This window comes from Camelus ferus, chromosome 29 (assembly GCF_009834535.1).
Source record: "Camelus ferus isolate YT-003-E chromosome 29, BCGSAC_Cfer_1.0, whole genome shotgun sequence".
Taxonomy (NCBI): Eukaryota; Metazoa; Chordata; class Mammalia; order Artiodactyla; family Camelidae; genus Camelus; species Camelus ferus.
The window spans coordinates 4,530,150-4,550,678 of record NC_045724.1 but is presented as its reverse complement, the minus strand read 5'-3'; the positions used below and the strand labels follow the sequence as shown (position 1 = coordinate 4,550,678).

General features: G+C 36.6%; 1 long non-coding RNA gene across 4 annotated transcripts in view; it reads right to left on the bottom strand.

Moving 5' to 3' along the window:
• Positions 1 to 20,529, bottom strand: part of LOC106730894 — a 132,279-nt gene that overhangs the window by 63,879 nt on the left and 47,871 nt on the right. Inside the window, exon 3 of one of the 4 annotated variants that reach the window (XR_004316128.1) lies at positions 19,300 to 20,115. The exons of the other annotated variants lie outside the window; for them this stretch is intronic. This is a non-coding gene — a long non-coding RNA (uncharacterized LOC106730894). Of the gene's footprint in view, positions 1 to 19,299; positions 20,116 to 20,529 lie in introns of those variants that run through there. 4 annotated transcript variants of the gene reach the window in all.

The window sequence follows — 20,529 nt, the reverse complement described above, 5'->3', positions numbered from 1 at the left end:
TGTTCAAACATACAGACATTTCATGTCTTGATTTCTATTGGGATTGTAAATTAAAGCACAAATATCATTCTCATTCACAATAATAACCTCTGAAAGAGAGGCACTAAATGGATTTTCTAGGACCAGTTGAAGAGTTTCTCAGTTAACATTTCCTAAATTCATGCACCTAAAAATAATACTACAATTTCCTGTGGATCTTCCCTGAGACAAGACTTGCAGTATTTTTAAGTAATTATTAAAAATGTGACGGCCTAGGCTGAGAAAAAAATAGTAACTCTATTTAAAATTTAATTTCACTTAGAATTAAATCACTTACTCATTACAATTAATCACAGTTGAATTATACTGGATATTAGACCTGTTATACAATAAACACACCGTCCATGTGAAACAGTCCTAACGAACGTAGACCTTTCTTTTTTTCTAAAAAAAAAAAAAAAAAAAGAAAAAAAGATATTATTTTGGCCTTTCTGTCTAAATGGAAAGTGTCTGGGGCCTGATACAAGACTCTTTGTTAACGTGAAGACTCTTCATTCCTTTAAAAACAAATGGCTGTATCATTGCCTCTCAGCCCAGAGGGCATCTGCTCAGCCTCTCTGTGATTGGCTCATGGGACGACAGCTCTAGGAAAGGTTCCGTTCATTCAACAGCATTACTCAAGGGACCAGAATGTTTAATAAGTTGAGATATAATTTCACAGAGAGTTGGGAAATGAGTGTAAGTATATATGCAAGTATATGAAAAAAATAAGATGTTAATATAACGTCTCTGCTTTTGATATACTTCCACCTGCTGAACAAAGTTTTCCTACTTGATGTTGCTTTAATTGAAATACTTTTGTACATCTTGATTGAATTCTTTTTAGTTCACCCAGAGTCCTCATTAAAAAACACAGAGGGGAAAAACACCACCAAATCATTATTCTATGTCGGCAAGATGGCTACCAGACCATACCGTTATCACAGATTCTGTAAGGGACAAAATCAGGAGTATTAATTATTTGCCGTTATGTCAAACCAGTGTTGTTTGTGGTGGTGCTTTCTCCAGTCACTACAACTAACAACAATAACAGCTACAGTTTTTCACTATGTGTTGTGCCCTGTTTATAGCGCTTAATACATATAAATACATTTACAACACCCCCTGAGGAAGGAACCACTGTGATTCTTAATTTACAGATGAAGAAATTGAGGTTCAAAAAAATGAGAAGTTCTCATAAGGAAGATAGTCTGTCAAAAAAAAAAAATCTATGTATGTATGAATGAAAAAAAAATGTTCAAGATAAACATCCCTCTAGATTAATTGGGCTCCAAGCCTTATGCTCATCTGAAATCTTGCCACAGACAAAAACAATATACTATTTCCAATCAAACAAACTTCAGTTTACACTGAGAGACAGTATTTATACACCACACATTGCACTGAATAATAATTTGAATGTACAAATACACATTAAACAAGTATAATGTTTAGAGGTTAAAAAAGATTACTTAAATGGGATTTTAATTTGAACTTTGGGGAAACAATCATTTTTGCTAGCAGGAATTGAATATGTATATTTGTGGAAATCAATGAAGGGATCTCTGCTTACCTTTTAATTAACTCACAACTCAAAAATAAATCCTTCTGGGACTTGATTACCCTCATTTGTTGGAAGAACTGTTAAATGGTTTTGAGCAATTGCATGTAACTCATTATTCTATAAGATTCAACAATCATTGAAACCTTAATATTAAGAATTATCCACTTAATGTGGTTAAAGCTGGTTTATGAGATTAAAGTTGCATTAATCGAGTGTTAAAAATTAACCCAAGTTATTGGCAATATTAAATGACAGGCTGTATTTGAGCATTATTAGGCTAGGTTTTATAGTTTTCTTAAAATGAGTGTTTATTTTTTTCAGAAATAGTAATATTGAGGTTATGTATAAATAATACACATAATAAACATAAAGCAATTAAGTAATAATTATAAATGGTAGATTATTAACTACTGCCTTTTGGATAAAATTTTAACTTTCAATAAGAATTCATGAAAGAAGAAGATCACTCAAAACTGAAATATTAAGAAAGGATTTCTAGCAGAAGGTGAGATGAACATGGCAGGAATTTATGAAATAAACACTAGTGAGGAGAAAGAAATCCAGGTCAGAAAATCACAACAGAAAAACCTGAAAGTAGTTTCTGTATGTAGATACAGCTTTAAAATAGTGATGTTTTATGACTAAACATTTTTCCTAATCTATAATTAGTCAAAAGTTTTGCTTTCAAACTGCATTAATTGGGTAGAACAATTGCATTGCTGTATTAGTAACTCAGTTTCACCTTACACTTGGTCTAAGTAAGGAGCGTGCTTATTATTTCTACCTTGTTTTGCGGTTACCATGCCTTACATTAAGGTCTCCAGTTCTTTTTCAGTTAGATGATTTTAGAGTTTTAGGCATAAAGTTCAAATTTGTTTTGGTTTTTCAGGAGAAACAAGGGAAATATTTTTTAATATTCTTGTTATTTCTAGATTCTTTATGAAACGAAACATGTAATCTTTCAGTAAGTAGTTATAATTGGTTTTTTTTTCTTGATTTTTTTTTCTTAGGGAAAATGTCTTTGCATACAGAAGATAATTTTGCAAAAACAGAGATGTGATGAGTAGACACAGAATGATCTGCAAAGTAAAATTTATTTATTTTTTTTTTACTATTTAGATAAATTAGTTTCAAGTGAAACAGATTTTTCCCCCTTTAAAGCCATTAATCATAGGGAAAGAACTGTAGGAACAGAACAAAGAAAGGTGTTATAGATTAATTTCTGTATTCCAGGAAGCTACAGGGAAATTCAAAGTGTGAAATCACAACATCAGGCCTTTTCATGTGTGCCTTAATTTCAAAAATTTCTTTGGAAGCTTTAGAAACTTCATTGTTATTGATTAATTGAATTTCAGAGTTAAAAAGGCTATGCTGTATAGACTTCCTTTTACATACAATTTAAACCATAGTTCTGTTCAGCACACGTTCACAAATACAAGCAGCAAATAATTGAAAATCTGCCTTCCTTTCTTCTAAATTCTCATCAGTGCCCTCCCTCTCTAAGCCAGTGTTTGACTTTCTCCAATTTCCACACACGGATCCTTAACTGGGGGGCCAGTCAGTGTGACTCCGGCTTGCGCATGAACTAGAAGGGGCTTCTTTTCTCACCAGACAGAATGCCTGTTGGTGAAGGCATGGCAAGGAGAGGCAAGGTAGAGCAGTGATGGAGGATGCACAGAATGAAATCAGGCTGGGAAGAGAGACGCGTGAAGCCCAGGAGTGTCCCCAGTTTGCTAACTTATTAGATATCTTAACCATGTAGCCTTTCAACAAGAGCAAAGCAAAAGAGTTTATTCATTCCAGAAGACACTGAGTCTGTGCCTGTATGTATCTTCTTAACATATACACATATATAACAGTATAAATATGTTTATCTTCCTGCGACATATACCATATAGACATATAGACATATATAACTGTGTATATTTACATATATATGTATATATTTACATATATATAGTGGCCCTTCCTTATTCATGGTTTCACTTTCTACAGTTTCAGTTACCTGCGGTTAACCATGGTCTGAAAATATTACATAGAAAATTCCAGATATAAACAATTCATACATTTTAAATTGCATACTCTTCTGAGTAGCATGATGGAATCTCATGCCATCCCACTTGGTCTAGTCCAGGATGTGAATTATCACTTTGTCCAGCGTATTCCATCCATTAGTCACTTAGTAGCTATCTTGATTATTAGGTCTACTGTCACAGTAGCATAGTGTTTGTGTTAAGTAACCCTTATTTTACCTAATAATGGCCCTGAAGAGCAAAACGGTTATGCCAAAAAGAAGCCATAAAGTTCTTTCTGTAAGTGAACAGGTGAAATTTCTTCACTTAATAAGGAAAAAAAATTATACAGTAAGGTTGCTATGCTCTATAGCAAGAATGAATCATCTACTCCTGAAATTGTGATGAAGGAAAAAGAAAATCATGCTAGTCTTGCTGTCACACATCAAACCGCAAAAGCTATGGCCACAGTGCGTGGTAGGGCTTAGTTAAGATGGAAAAGGCATTAGTTTGTACAAAAACATTTTGAGAGAGGGAGAGAGACCATGTTCACATAACTTTTATTCCAGTATATTGTCATAATCGTTCTATTTTATTATTGTTGTTGTTAATCTGTTACTGTGCCTAATTTATAAATTAAACTTCATCATAGATACATACATATAGGAAAACAAACCCAGTATATATAGGGTTTGGTACCATTTGCAGTCTCAGGCATCCACTGGGGGTTTTGGAACATATCTCCTGTGGATCAGGAGACTACTGTACATATATATAGTTACCTTTATTATTCCCAAAATAGAACATGGACTTATTAAATCTATAAATTGTTTCTCCTTGAATATCTTTTTGAGATAAACTTAAAAACTATATTTGAGTACACCAATTTCTCCAACAACAACAACAATAACAACAAAAAAACAAAGAAAATACTAATAGTAGAGGTTTTTAAAAATCCTCACTATAGAATTATCTCTTAGAGAGATACAGAATTTTGTCACTGTTTGGGAGAGCTTACCATGTGATTTAAAACCCATCTAGAAGTCTAAACACTGACTGCAGAGAAGCATGACAATGAAATAATATTTTTTTTAAAATTGTAAAATACTAGTTTTCTGCTGTTATATACTTTGGATAGTAAAAAAAATGCAACATCTGAATTTGTATTCCAACTGAACTGATGCATGCAAGTATTTAGCAATATTGACCTAAAATATTTATTTTTCCCCCTCAATTAAACTTTGTTTTAATGTCCTCAAAATTTTGAGAAATTAGCTCTCAGAGATGTATATGATATGTATGTTTTTAAATAGTCTAGAAAATAACAAAAACAAAAGAATGAATAAATAAAACAAGAATGGCAAAATGTTGATAATTACTGAGTCTGGGTTGATGAGAGCATTGGGGTTTATTATGTGATTCTCTCTGATTTTATGCGCTTGAAAATCTTTAAAGCAACTTTTACAAATCTGCTACAGCTTTTTTACTAAGTTGTTTCCATTTAAAAATACATATTTCAGAAACTAACCACCACCACAAAGCAAATGATACACAAATATTTTTCCTTCTAGTTTTTACAGTATGCTCTCATTGTCCATCTGTTTTATACTACTAAACTTAAATTGTGATTTGCAATAAACATTTCTGAGGTCATTCTTCTGATTTAGATTGGATTGGCTGGAGATCTGGGAAGAGCATCTCTTGCAGTCTCCTGCAGCCCTCCTGACATTATCTTGAAGAGACACACAACATGAAACTTACATGAAATTTACATGAAAATGTCTCAACATCAGAACCATTATCTGCTTTCAAGAATTTGAGTTCTTCTTCCAGCTTCTTACCAAGATGGCCAAGAAAACTTTTAAGCAATCAAAACACCAGTACAGAGCCAGCTCTGCTTCGGCTTGGATGGTTCAGGATGATGACTTATGCAGTGAAGTAAGCCACTGCTGTCGGTGGGCCTTCTTGCTGTCACTAGCCACTTTGCAGACTCAGTCTCAGTGGTGAAGCCCATATGGCCTCCAGGGGAACTAACTACTCTTAAACCATCATGGTATTATTTAGTAGACTTCAATTCAGTTTGTTAGGCAGTTAGATAGAAATGAGCACCAGGTAAGGGGAGAGGAAGGGGAGGGAGCAACCCCAAATATAATAGTACACCTGCACTCAGGATAAGGGGCCCCCCAAACTTTCTCTAAATGAAAGCCAGCAAAGAAGCCAGCTAGAAATGAACACTGCGGCTGCACAGAAGAGAGAAGAACCAGGCTTAACTTGACCCAGTGCTCATTATAATGTAATTAATATTACAGTTTGAGCCCCCTCCCATTGGTTTCTCTGTGTGCATCATGGGTAAAAACATGCGTAAAAGAGATGGGCATGCTTGAGCACTAGGAACGTGAGCTGTCAGTCAGCCTGAGCACTCAAAGAATGGAAGCCATCATGAAAACGCCCCCTAAGCCAGGATATAAGAGCAGGAGAAACAAAGGAGCGGCACCATTTTTCCTCTCTTGGATCGGCTCAACCCCAATTCTCAGGGGTACGCTGTGTTTTACTATGTTTTACTTCACTAATAAAATCTTGTTTATGTCACATTTTCTGTCTCTCATTAGAAACTCATTTTTTTCGGGTGACTAACAACTGAGGTAAATTTTAGTCCCATATTCCCGGTGACAGGGTGAGCTTTTGACTGGACCAAAGGTCAGCATGATGTTAATTATTTTTTAATTGACGTATGGTCGATTTACAATATTGTGTTATTTTCTGGTGTACAGCATAGTGATATAGATAGATAGATAGATAGATAGATAGATAGATAGATAGATAGATAGATAGATAGATAATCCCTTTTCCTATTCTTTTTCATTATCAATCTAGAACACTAGTCTCTATAAAGCCCATGGGAATAACTTATTCCAAATTTAAAGATATTCTGGAAGAACAGATAGTATATTTTGTAAGTTGACTAAGTTAGTGACATGATGTAATCCAGAACTCATCTCATGAGTGACCTATCAGAACTTGGCTCCAGTATTTTGTCACAATTTGAAAAGAAAATTGGCCTAAATGGTACCTGTGTACATTGTAGTCAGCTTTTTAAATGTAATTGCTGACTCCTTTGACAATTTCCTCATATCTCGTCAGCTCCAGAGTGGCTTGGTGGAATATATTTGCTAATGGCAACGGTCATTGTTGTAAAATGTGTAAACTACAACAATATTCCTTGAAGTACCAGTCATAAATGCAACAAAAATGAAGTTATCTGTAATCAGACTTAATAATAATTCTCTATGTCCCAGGGCTCACATAGTGTTTGCAGGTCTCCAGTCTCCACAGGGAGATGTTAATGGTGATACCATATTCACAGCCATTTCCCCAAGACTAAAGTATGCATATGAGGAAGAAATTTTCTGTCTCAGCAGCCTCCTCTCAGACTTCTTGACAATTTATTTCTTGATTCTACCCATCTCTTTTTCCAGTCCCCAAACCCCTAATACACATATTTTAATACACAGAGTTTTTACGTGGACTTTTGAATGTTTGCATGAAATTATCATAGTCAGTCTTTGTCTTATTCACACAAAACATGGGGTATGGATCCAGGAAGACAACAGTACTATTTCATTCTGTAGTTTACCAACATTTCTTCAAGCATTGTCCCTGGTTTGGAGCCACAGACTTAGGATGAACATTTTTTAAATGAAGGTTCTACTGTGAAAACCCATCTGAATGGCAAAATGACCCAGAATCATGTCACATAAGGAACAACTGAAGAAATCAGGGCCAGAGGGGAAAAAAAAAGATTTTGGCTGTCATTTGGAAAAGGAAAGAAAAGGGAGTTAATGGGATGGAAATTACACGCATAGATTTGGACTCAATTGAAAGAAAGAACTAGCTAGTGTCCTTAAAATGAAATGTGATGCCCCGGGAGGCAGAGCAAATTCCATCACTGGACGTGTTTAAGGGAAAACGAGACGAGCATCTGTCAGGAAAGCCTTGAGCTATTTGTACAACGTCTAAGGTCTCTTTCAGTTGCAAAAGTTTCTGATTCACCCATTCTGGAATTAGCAAACAGAGCTCTCCACCGCAAACACGACTGGCCACGGGCTTCTTTCACAACAGCAGTAGGGAAGCATCACTTCTTCTCCAAACGTCGGTGTCCCCCAAGCATTAAAACTGATGCTGTAACTCCTTAAATGTGGGTTTTGCTCAACTCTTCTTTGTTAAAATCAAAAACATTTTTAATTGGAAGTAGTTGGGTGCTTATTATTTTCACATATTAAGAGCTCTTCAATACAATATGTTTACAACACATCATATGCAGCACTCATACACTTCATATGTATGAGCTCCTGAACATTTAATCCCAAGGGGGGAAAAGGGTTAATTTTAGAATGTGCCAGTGTTCCTTTAGGCTGCTGTTAACAGCACTGATGTGGAGCATGAGGATTAAGGACACCACCTTTGACACTGAACTGAAATGGGTTCTTGTTCAAGCTGTGCCACTGACTCAGCTCGTGCACGTCTGCCACCTAACCTTCCTGTAAAACATGGATACTATCACGACTTACCTGGTGTTACAGCTGTAAATGAAATAAGACAATGCACACAAAGCACCTCAAATACTCTGATGTATAGCAGTCATTCAGTAAACATTAGTTGCTATTATTGCTGCTGCTCAAGTTTAACCCAAGAACACGAAGTAAGTTTTTACATTTTAAAAATCTCCAAAAGCATAATTGAGGAGTCCTGATATCCCAGTACTCACCTGGGTAGCAGTTCTCACAAATTAGAAAATTTTCATTTTTGGTTCATCTATATTTTCAATTTTATAACAGATTTTTTGGTCAATGTAATAAAGAACCAATTTTTCAATGGGAAAAATTTCCAAAATTGGTATTGTAGATGGACTTACACTTGATATCATCCTAATAAATTTGAAGTAGCACATTATGCTTAGGACCTCTGTGTGATCTAAAAGTTATGCTTGCCCTTAACATATGCTGTTACACAGTAATTTGCAGTATTTGTCAAGGTATAATTGCCTTACAATCATAAATATCCATTACACTAACAAATATTATAAGATTATTAATTATTCAAAGAACAATTATTTTATTAAGCTAAAATTAATTTGCCCAAATTTTCTGTGCAGTGCATTTGAACAGAAATGAGATTAATCAGCTTCTTAAAAAAGTTTTCATGGCCACAGTCTTACTTAATGAATTTATGTTCAAAGGTAGAACAGAAAAAGTTTAAAACAGATATATTATTTCTGATTTTAGCAGAAATATTTTTCAAAGAATTGTGAAAAGTTTGAAGAATTAACAGTTTTTCACCAAACATTAAAATTCTATATTGCTATAATTCATCGCATTTGTATATATATTATATTATGTAAAGTTTTATATGTTATATGTGTATATATCTTCCATCAGTATACCAATTATTCCCATAACGCAGAGGCAACCTCTATTAATATTTAGCATCTGCTTTTTCAGCCCTCTCTCTTTCTCTCTGCCATCTTGGTATAGTGTATAAAGATTTTGTTTCAGTTTGTTACACTTACTCTCTAGAAGAGCTCATTTTAAGAATATACATGTAGCCCCCAAATTCAGCATATTTTATGAACTCAGGCTTTCTTCTAAAATGGTAGGGTAGAGGACACAGAGAGGCTATGTTTCACTCCATTAAGTGATAACATCCTGATCCTACAAATTAATTGATTAATTTGCCAGTCTTCATATTATTATTGTAAATAGGTAGAGTATAAAGTCATGACTAGGGATTGCATTGAATCACTTTGGATCACACGGACATTTTAACAATATTCATTCTTCTAATCCATGCACATGGAATATATTTCCATTTATTTGTACTTCCTCAACTTGTTTCATCGGTGTCTTATGTTTTTCAGTGTACAGATCTGTCATCTCCTTGATTAAATTTATTTTCCAGGGATTTTATTCCTTTTATGATTATACATGAGATTATTTTCTTAATTTTTCTTTATGATACTTTATTATTATCATATAGAAATGCAACTGATTTTTGTACATTGGTTTTATATGCTGCAATTTCAATGGCACTTTTTGCAGAATTAGAATGAGCAACCCTAAAATTTGTATGGAATCACAAAAGACCCCAATTAGCCAACTTAATCTTAAATAAGAAAAAGAAAGTTGGCAGTATCATGTGTCTTAACTTCAAAATATATTTCAAAGCTATAGTAATCAAAACAAAACAGTATAGTATTGGCATAAAAATGAGACATAGATTGATGAAACAGAATAGAGACCCCAGAAGTAAACCCATGCATATATAGTTGATTCATTTTCAACAAAAGAGCCAAGAATATACAATGGGGGAAGAGACAGCCTCACCAATAAATGACCTTTGGGAAAACTGGACAGCCACATGCAAAAGAATGAAACTGGACCAATATCTTACACCATATACAAAAATTAACTCAAAATAGAATAAAGACTTGAATGTAAGAACAGAAATCATAAAACTCCTAGAAGAAAACACAGGGGGTAAGCTCCCTGATGTTGACCTTGGCAACACTGTTTTTAGATTTGACACCAAAGCAAGGGTAACAAAAGCAAAATTAAACAATTGGGACTATAGCAAGCCAAAAATCTTTTGCTCAGCAAAAGAAACCATCAGCAAAATGAAAAGGCAACTTACGGAATGGAAGAAAATATCTGCAAACCACATAAGGGATTAATTACAAAATATACAGGAAACCCATACAATTCAATAATTTAAAAAATAAATTAATAAACGGGCAGAGGAACTAAATAGACATTTTTCCAAATAAGGTTTGTATCTTATATATGCATGTATCTTCCATCAGAATACAAATGGCCAAAAGGGACATGAAAAAGCACTCAACATCACTAATCATCCAGGAAATACAAATTATTACCACAATATATCACCTCACACCTGTTTTAATGGCTGTCATCAAAAAGAGAAAAAATAACTGTTGATAAGGACGTGAAGAAAAGGGAACAGTTGCACACTATTGGTGGGAATGTAAATTGGTGCAGTCACTGTGGAAAACTTTATTAAAGTTCATCAAAAAATCAAAAATAGAACTACCATGTGATTCAGCAATTCTACTTCTGGATATATATCTGAAGGAAACAAAATCACTACTTTGAAGATGTATCTGACCCCCATGCTCATTGTCACATTATTTACAATAGCCAAGACACAGAAAAAACCTACAAACTAACTGTTCATCAGTGGATAAGTGGATTAAAAAAATGTGAGATGTGTGTGTGTGTGTGTATACACACATACACATATGTATACACATGTACACATATATCTATATATATACATATATCAACAAGGAAGAAAAAGGGGAGGGTATATAGCTCAAGTGGTAGAGTAGTTTCTTAGCATCCACAAGGTCCTGGGTTCAATCTTCAGTACCTCCTCTAAAAAAATAAATAAATAAGTAAACCTAATTACCTTCCCTCACAGAAAAAAACCCACCACCACCACCAACAACAACAAAAAACAATAAGGAAGAAAAACCTTGTCAATTGTAATAACATGTTTATACCTTGAGAGCATTATGCTAAGGGATATGTTAGACAGAGAAAGACAAATACTACATAATCTTATTTATATATGGAATCTAAAAAAAATGAACTCACAGAAAAATGGAACAGATTGGTGGCTGCCAGAGGCAAGGGGTGTGGGGTGAGTGAAATAGATAAAGGGGGTCAAAAAGTACAAAATTCTAGTTATAAGAGAAATAAGTTCTGGAGATATAATGTACAGCATAGTGACTATAGTTAATAACAATGTATCATATATCTAAAAGTTGCTAAGAAGGTAGATCTTAGAAGTTCTCATCACAAGAAAAACTAGTTTATAATATGAGGTGAGGAATATTAACTAAACTTATTGTGGTAATCATTTTGCAATATATACATAAATCATTATGTTGTGCACCTTAAACTGATACGATGTTATGTCAACTGTAGCACAGTAAAACTGGAAGAAGCTAATGTCATGTCTAATTTTCAGACATTGAAATGAAAGTCATAAGGAAGAGAAGGAGGAAGAGGAGAAGCAGGAGTAAAAGCAGCAGAAGAACATTTATTCTAACCCACAGAGCAAATCAAAAGGAAAATTCAGATGATAATCCAAGGCTAACGACTCTGACTTCACATTGTACTTAATAGCTCGTTCACGAATCTTCTTGTAATATGAATATTTGTTACAGAAATAGCTAAAAATTTCTAAGCTTTTGATTGAAACCAAAAAAAGATCCAAATGGACTCATTAAGTTTTATGCCATTAGTATTATTTTTCAATTTAGTAACTATATTTTCCCCTTCAATGAATCATGGACTAATATATAAGAAATATTCATGGAAGGCAAAGTACTCAGGCAAAAACACAGTGGATAAAAGCTCAAACAGAACCTTTGTAAAAACCTTAAAATTAATTCTGATACTAAAACCTCTTTCAGATTAATCAGAGAGAGAAAGAGAGAGGGAGAGAAACTAAGAGAATAATATTGTTACTTTCAAGCAAAAATATAATAAGTATTACCAAAATTTTTTAATTATTCTTGCAAGTCTCAGGAAGATAGATTCATGTTCAGTAGGTCTGTGAAGAAATACAGGGCACTCCATGGCCTTACAGGTGACAGAGCACAGAGGTTAAGAGCCTGGACCTTGGACTATGGAAAAGCCTGGATCCAAATTCAAGCTCCACCACTTTCTAGCTGCATGAAACCTGGCAAATCCCCAATATCTTTGATTCTTAGATTCCTGTTCTATAAACTGAGGGTAACAATAGTACCTGCCTCATGGGGCTGTGCTAGTGTCTGCCCATAGCAATTATTAGCTAATAAGATTAACAAAACTAAGACCTCTGAAGCAAAATAGATAACCACTTAACTTGCTTATTCAAGGATAAGCTACAAACAATCTCTGCTTCAAAAGACCTTGACTCTGAGGATTCCCAAGGAGACGCCATGATTTGACAGCCCATAAAGCAAAGCAGAGGGGAAGGAAAGCTCCAGGGAAAAACTGCCTCTAGCACAAAACTGCCTAGTTCCAGCTCTGCATTTTATTAACACATTGGGAGAAATTTAAAGTAATCTGGTAACAGTTCTTAAAATGGGATTTTTCTCACATCATTTCAACAGTACCTTTCAACACTCAAGTAAACATATCCATTTCAAACCCAGTCTACCACAAAGACCAAATCAGGAGGGAAAATAGTTTTTGTGCTGTCAATCCAAGGCATCACATGAGAATATGTCAGTCATACTCAAAAAGTGCCATGAATATAAAAATTACCATTTGAGAGACAGTTATTTGAACAGTTTCATGCCATTTGTCAGAATCAGAAATTAAGTGATTCTTCCAGAAAACTGGAGAATAAAATAGATGAGCTCCTTTCACAATTGATGGCGTGGAATGGGGGAAAGAGGTGCGGCTTGTTCATCAGGTTCATTGAAATTTTCAAATTTTGCAAAATACCTTAATAATAAATGTCTCAGAGGCATGAAGTGACTTTTATTAAAAAATCATTCTTTGGGCCAAGTACTTGACCTTTTAGTTCTACCTTTTGGATTCTATCAAAACTTTAGCCTTACAAGGTCTAGCCTGTAGTAAATACACTTCATTAAATAAACAACAATCTTTTAGGCCAAGTGTAACAAGCTTTATTGTCTTCATGGTAAAGCTACCCAAAACTAAGTGACTCATTCAGAGCCATGCAGGCGCATTAGTGTAGGGGAAAGAGTTAGCCATGCTGGGTTTACACACTAATGACAACCTCCCTACCTCTCGTTAATGACATCTTAAGCTCTTTGAACTTCAGTTTCTTCTTTGTCAAATGAGCATAACAATATCTACTTTGAAAGTTGCTGTGACAATATGCTAAATGCATGTGAAGAGGGTGGTACTTCTTAGGCCCTCCATACTCAGACGTACAAAGAAATCCCACATTTTTAACAAGAATTTGCTGCTTAGAACAAGCTTTGGAATTTACTGATTGTAGACCACCACAGGTGTCTTCCTGATAACCCAGTAAAGGGAAATTCCTACTTTCTGCAAAAAGATTGAGCGGGGCATAACTGAATTTTTAATAACATGGACTGTCCCTATCAGAAAACTGACTGCCCATGCAAGACTCCAGATGAGTTAGGATACTGCAGATGCCCACCAGGCAGGTGGTGCTGCCAACGAGAGCTGAAACCAAAAGGCAAGGCATGGAGCAAGCAATGGGTCAGGACCTTGGAGAGGGCTCGGGTTCACTGGTTCAGAACAAACACTAGAAAAAATAGGCAAGGGCTCATTATTGAGGGGTAGGAGGGAGAAGTTGTTCCATCTTCATCTGAAGCAGTCCTGAGACCCTTTATTCTAAAGATCCTAGGCAGAGTCATGTGGATTCACACCGTCCCTAGAACTGCCTTATGTTAGCCAATAAAGGTAATGCCACCAAATTTTTCAGCGCCTTCACTGCATGGAAGAATTCCTTGCAGTGCTACTGCAGCTCCAATTGACTGTTGAGTTGCCTAAAAGTCCTAAAAGAGAACTGCGACCTTCTTCTCCAGCAGCTGTTTATGTATTTGTTATACTCTCTCTCCCAGCTTAGGGTCAATTACCCAATCACCCCTCAATCTGGAGGATATATATATTACCCTTTCTCACTTTCTAAAATTTCATTCTTCCATCCTACCATCTACTAGCTACTGTTCTTTCCCTGCAGCTGGTTATAATTAATAAATTATAAATTAGATACCTCTCAGTTGATTCTTCTTAGCAGCATCTTAGCAAGGACTCTCTCTGGGAGCTTGGCAAAAAGATTTCTTCAGAAATGGTTCCAAGTAAAAAATTAGTAGTTACCAAGCAATAGAATCCAAATCTTGAACTTCACCATTTTTGGATAAAAACTGAAGCTGTGAGGATGTGCATTTAGGGACCCCTCTCAAAGAGCCAACACCAGAACCAGTGCCTAGGTCTTTGGATTCTTGTTCAATTTTTGCATTTTATCACATGCTTCTCCCTTAAAAGTTCAGTATAACTTAACAAAATGCAGAATACTTTTAGTAGTATTAGACAGAACTTGGTGGTGGGGTGGGGGGAGAAATAAGCTGATTTCATCAGATAGGTTCAGATGAGACAAATGCAGACAGTTAGACACAGGAATCATAAAGGTCCGTGAGGCGTATGGAAAGGATGGATGACTTAAGTCAATTCATTAAATCATGAAGCTGCATTCTTGATATACTCCCCAAGAAGACACTTGTAAATGTCACCTAACAACTCTAGTCATCAGATCACAAGTCACTATACAAGCAGGGGAAACTATTACCTCCATATCTACCTGCAAATACTAATTGCACAATAATGATGTTTACATAATGAGTCAACTGTGACAGTGAAACAAAAAACGTCAGCTAAGAATGTGATTAAGGGAGATGCCAAGATGGCGGAGTAGAAAGACTCACAGTTCACCCTATCCCACAAGTACACCAAGAATTACATCTACAAACCCACTGAATTGCACAGAACACCTACTGAACTCTGCCAGACAGTCTCTTGCTTTGAAATACAAGAGGATATTCACAAAATTCAGTAAAAGAAAAAGAAAGAAAAAGAAAATCAGTGCAGAACCAGTCTTGCAGGGAGGGAAAGGCAAAGGAAGAAAAGCACCCTCATGCTGGGAGGTCAGCAGGGACTGAAGCAGAGCTTCTGAGGCTCAGAGGAGAAAATGGCAGACAGAACTAGAGAAAGAGAAACTGGCACGGAGGGTCCCTGTGATCCCCCGTGCTAGATGAGAGCCAGCAGGGACAGGCTGGGACTGGCCGTTGGAGGTGGGTGGCAGCCTGGGGAGAGGGCTGGGGCTGCTGACCCAAGGTGGCCTCAGGGCATTGGAGGGCATATGAGCTGAAAGATTTTGAAGAATTTTCCTCAGATGAATTTCTGGCTCTGATGAGTCCTCACTTGTTTCTCTGCACGACTTTCCTTCCTCCAGTGTTGGACAGAATGACTCCTGGCCTTACATCTTCTTGTCTTGATGTCCAGTGGGTTGGTACAGAAGATTGTAGTGTTCTGGGAAGTTATTCAGAGATTGCTAGCACAAACTTAACTATCTGCAGAAGTGACTGTGAACCACATAATATTATCCCACTGCAGTCAAATGAAAGAATCCTCAGCTCATCTTCCCTGGTGTCAGACCCCCAATTGCTTGTGACCCTTCAATACCATCCAACATGAGAAGTGTGACAACTGTGAGTCAGAATGAAAGGAGAGTGGGGAGGATGTAGCTCAGGGGTAGAGTGCCTGCTTAGCATGCACAAGGTCTTGGGTTCAATCCCCAGTACCTCCACTAAAAAATACAGTAAAGTAAAAAATTAATTAAAAGGTACAAAAATAAACCTAATTACCTCCCCCCAAAATAAATAAATTAATTAAATTAAATATAAATATTTAAAAAATAAAATAAACATAAGACCATTTTAACCAATTGCAGTCAAAATACCTTTCTTTTGCAAATTTTATGAAAACACATAATCTTCTAAGCACATTGATAAGGCCTCTCCCAGGACTTTGGAAGGTGTTCATGCAACTGAGGGATGCTGAAACTTCATGAGCTGATCCACAAATCGGCACCAGTGCACCTGGTTTGTGGCCAGTACTTGGAGCGATACTGCCCTGCAAGCACATACAGAACTTACAGTTGGGCCATACTGAAAGTCTGATGGTTCCTAAAAGCACCTCACTCTGTTGTGCCTTTACACACATGGCTTTCTCTCTCTCTGTGGAGAGTTTTCCAGCAGAGAGATTTCCAGAAGGAGGAAACAGCAAGTATAAAGGCCCTGTGGTAGAAATGTGTTTGGTGAATATGTGGCTTGTAGGTTTGGGCTTCAAGGAGCAACAAAGAAGCCAGTGTTGGAGAAGAATGAGACAAAAGAAGAGTAGGACAATATGAAGCCAGACAGATGACCAGGCAGGTCCTGGGACCCTGGTGATATTGCAAAGGCCTTGAGTGTTACTCTTAGCAAGTTGGGGTTCTGGGCAGAGTTGTGAGCAGAGAGCTGACATGAACTGACTCACAATTTTAAAGTATCATGAGAATAAACTGTGGCTACAAGGGCAAGAATTATAGTTTATTTATCTTTGAGCAAAGGGTGGTGAGGGAATATTATTTTAAAAGTGGCAACAGATTTCCTCTTTAAGGAGAAAATGTCTGTTTAGAAAAATAAAACCCTCAGGACAGAGGCCATAGTGGACTAAGACGGAGATACAGGGAATTAAATTGTTCTGCTTAATGGAGTTGGAAAAACGTGGAGCTCCGAGGTACGTGTGGGAAGAAGATTAATGGATGGGGAGCCTTTGGAGAGAGTAGGACAGCCCAAGGCAAGAGGACCGGAGATTTCAGGGACAAAGCCAGCTTCCTGTAGTGCTAAGAGGGACACTTAGGAAGAAAAATATGAAATATTCAATTTTGGATCATCCAAAACATGATCCCAAGATATAGGAAATCCTTTAGACAATAAAAAGTCTAACATACAAATGCCTTCTGTGGGTCGTGTTTTGAGGAAATGAAGTGTTTTGAGGACAGTGACCATTTTGGGTTGACTTGAGTGGACAGAAAAGTTCAAGAATAGAAGACAAGATGAGATTATAGTCAATAACTCAAGAAATCTAAGTAGAAATAAGAGAAAATCATAGAAAAAATTTCCTGGGGGAGTCACTGGGTATCTCGTCCTAGCAGGAAGGATTCAAAATATTACTATTTAAGTAGTAAAGGAAGAATAACTCTGAAGCTGAACTGGATGGAGGTAGGCAATAACAAAATGTAACCACTGGGGCTACATTAGTATTCCCAGTGCGCTGTGTATAATAATAAAGGGCCAGAATGAATTAATCAATCAATGTCAAGGAATAAAATTCATTTAAAAATGAACCTTGAAATAGCTAACCATGATTTTTTGCTGGGCAGTGCTAATATTACATCTAATATGCATATATATGAGCTTTAGAGTTCCATTATATTTTTACCTCTCAAGCACCATTTATTTTGAGCTTACTGTGTCCAGCTCCTAAGTGCTTTATAAGACCTCTATGACCTAGGTATCATTACTACCCCACTTCAAATACCAGAACGCCAAGTGTCAGATAAAGTAACTTGCTCAAGTATGCACATCCAGTTGGGGGAGGATGGTGGGGCAGAGCCAGGATTTGAATTCAGGCTGAGGATTCTAGACACCATACTCTTAATGACCTCCCTGTATCCTTCCATTTCACATGTCACACATCCATCACCATGTTTTAGCTTACAAACATGCCATCAATTCAAACTATGGAAAAGCTGCTTCTATTTGGACAAAAGTCTATAACAGGTACTAAAATGTACAATGGGAAGATATTCAAATCCTGCTAAAAAATTAACAGGTGTTTATATTAGGGGAAATCTAAATATTGTAATACAGAAGAGAAATGAACAAAATGACCTTATTCCATGGGAATGAAAACAAGAAAAAGAAAAAAAAAATGCAAACTCATTACAGCTTTGAAGATAGACATTTTCTAATGTTCTTTTGAAGCTCTGTGTCTTTAACAGAGTGGTTTGTACCAGCCTGATCCAGGCATGGATGCTGCAGTCATGGTAGTCTGGAGACAAGGAAACTGGAGGCTGTGTTTCATGGTACAAAAATAAGAGGAATTTTAATCAACATTTCTTGGCCAAGGTTTTTTTTTCTTTCTTTCCTTCTTTCTTTCTTCTTACAGCTGCTTCCAAGATAAATTCAGAATGATGACTCAGCCATCCTGGTCTTGTGGAAGACTCACAATCGCAGTGAAACATGATTAGATAATAAAGGAAAGGACAAACTGTCAGGAAGAGATTAAGAAAGGAGAGCCCTGAGATGCTGATAAGACTTAAATCTATATTGGCTTTTTTTTTTTTTTTTGTAACTGGAAAATGCCACAGCTTATAAAGTAAGTTTGAAGAAGTAATGAGTTTTTTTGCCCTTGAAATACTTTTTTTTGATGAAAAAAGATGAAATTTCAGTAGTTCAAGTTTTATGATATAATTGACTCTATAAGGAAGGAATAAAAGATCATTGGAAATTAATGAGTGCCCAGTATCTTAGGTATTTCTGTGTCTGCTTGCCCTCAGGGTTGGCAGCTTTCTTCTAAAAACAGGACCATCTGGGCACCCTTTTCTCTCATTACAAGCTCATGCAATGCAACTACATGCATTGAGCATATGAGCCTTGAAACACCAAAGAGACAGTGGAAATTATTTGTTCATCTAACAAATATAGACAGGACACCCACTATGGGGTAAGAATTAGGACTTGGGATCCAAATTTAAGAAGACACAGTTTCTAACCTTGACTTACTCACAGCCTAGAGGACAGTCGAACATGGAAGCAAGCAGAACTAGGACTTGGCTAGTGTGTACCAGATGACCTCTTCACCTGTGTACAGCTGTATCCCTCTTACTATGTTAGTGGCTATGCCACGGTGGTTATTAAGTATTTTTAATATCACCTCTGTAAGCAATTACAATGTAATGTGGTTATTTCCTATATTAAAGGCACATATTTAACACCAAAGAAACAGAAAGAAAAGACATTTGTCGCATCTTAAATTGAAATGGATGAATAGCCTCACGTGCTCTGTGAGACTCTCTACAAACATACCAGCCCACATTATGAAGATTTTTAATGTTGGAAAGGACTTTATAAACTAGCTAGGCCAACCTACAGAGAAAGAGATGGAATGACAAAAATGCTTCAGTGACTTCCTACAATCACCCATCTAGTTAAGACTAGAGTTGGGACGAGGACCCAAGTCTCCTCATTCCTAGTCCCAAAACTCTCTAAAACTGCTATCCTGCACTAGTCAGTAACTACGTGAGCTTAACTGATCCCTGCTGTTTTATGCTCATGGGCCTGCCTTTGATGAAGGCTAACAATTTCTCTGCTGCAATGGCAGCAAAGAGTAGAACAAAACACCTGGTCTTACAGGCATGAGGTCAAATCCCTGTTCTTCCACAGCAAGGGAAGCAGTGCACATGACTCTGGTCTCCCAGCCACAGCAGATCCTGCAGTCACAGGGAACTAGGCAGCAGAGGTAGACTGTGACACTGTCCCTCCAGCCACAGAGACACCTATGAATCCAGCCCCTGCTGACTGCAGCAAAGACACCAGCAAACCTAACAATACTACATGCAACAGAGGCACCTGTAACCCCAGCTTCCTCCTCCACCCTCTCCCTCCCCCTGCGCTATGGCAGTGGAGCTCATGACCCAGGCAACCTTGAGTGCAGCATAGGTACTCACCATCCTAGTAGCCCAGGGGTGACATTAGTGACAGCAAAATGGCAGGAAGGCACCAAGAAGGGGCAAGGAAACCTGGGGCACCTCTGGCAGAGATGGTGGAGAGTGGAAAACGCTGATTGCTAAATATAGCCAGAAGCAGCTCAGGTAAGAGAAATCAAAACTTGTGCTATGTGATGCCACCTACTGAAAAAAAAAGAAAGACCTCTAATTACTAACCTGTTGAAACCAATATTGAAGAAACAATTTAACCTTACATCTAAAGGAACTAGAAAAAGAAGAACAAGTAAGGCCCAAAGTCAGTAGAAGGAAGGAAATAATAAAGATCAGAACAGAAATAAATGAAATAGAGACTACAAAGACAGTATAAAAGATCAATGAAACTAAGAGCTGATTCTTTGAAAAGATAAACAAAATTGACAAATCTTTAGGTAGACCCTCCTAAAGAAAAAAAGAGAGAAGCCTCAGATAAATAAAACCAGAAATGAAAGAGGAGAAATTACTACTGATACTATACAAACACAAAAGATTAAAAGAAAATATTATTTAAAACCTGTATGGCAACAAATGGGACAACCTAGAAGAAATGTATAAATTTTT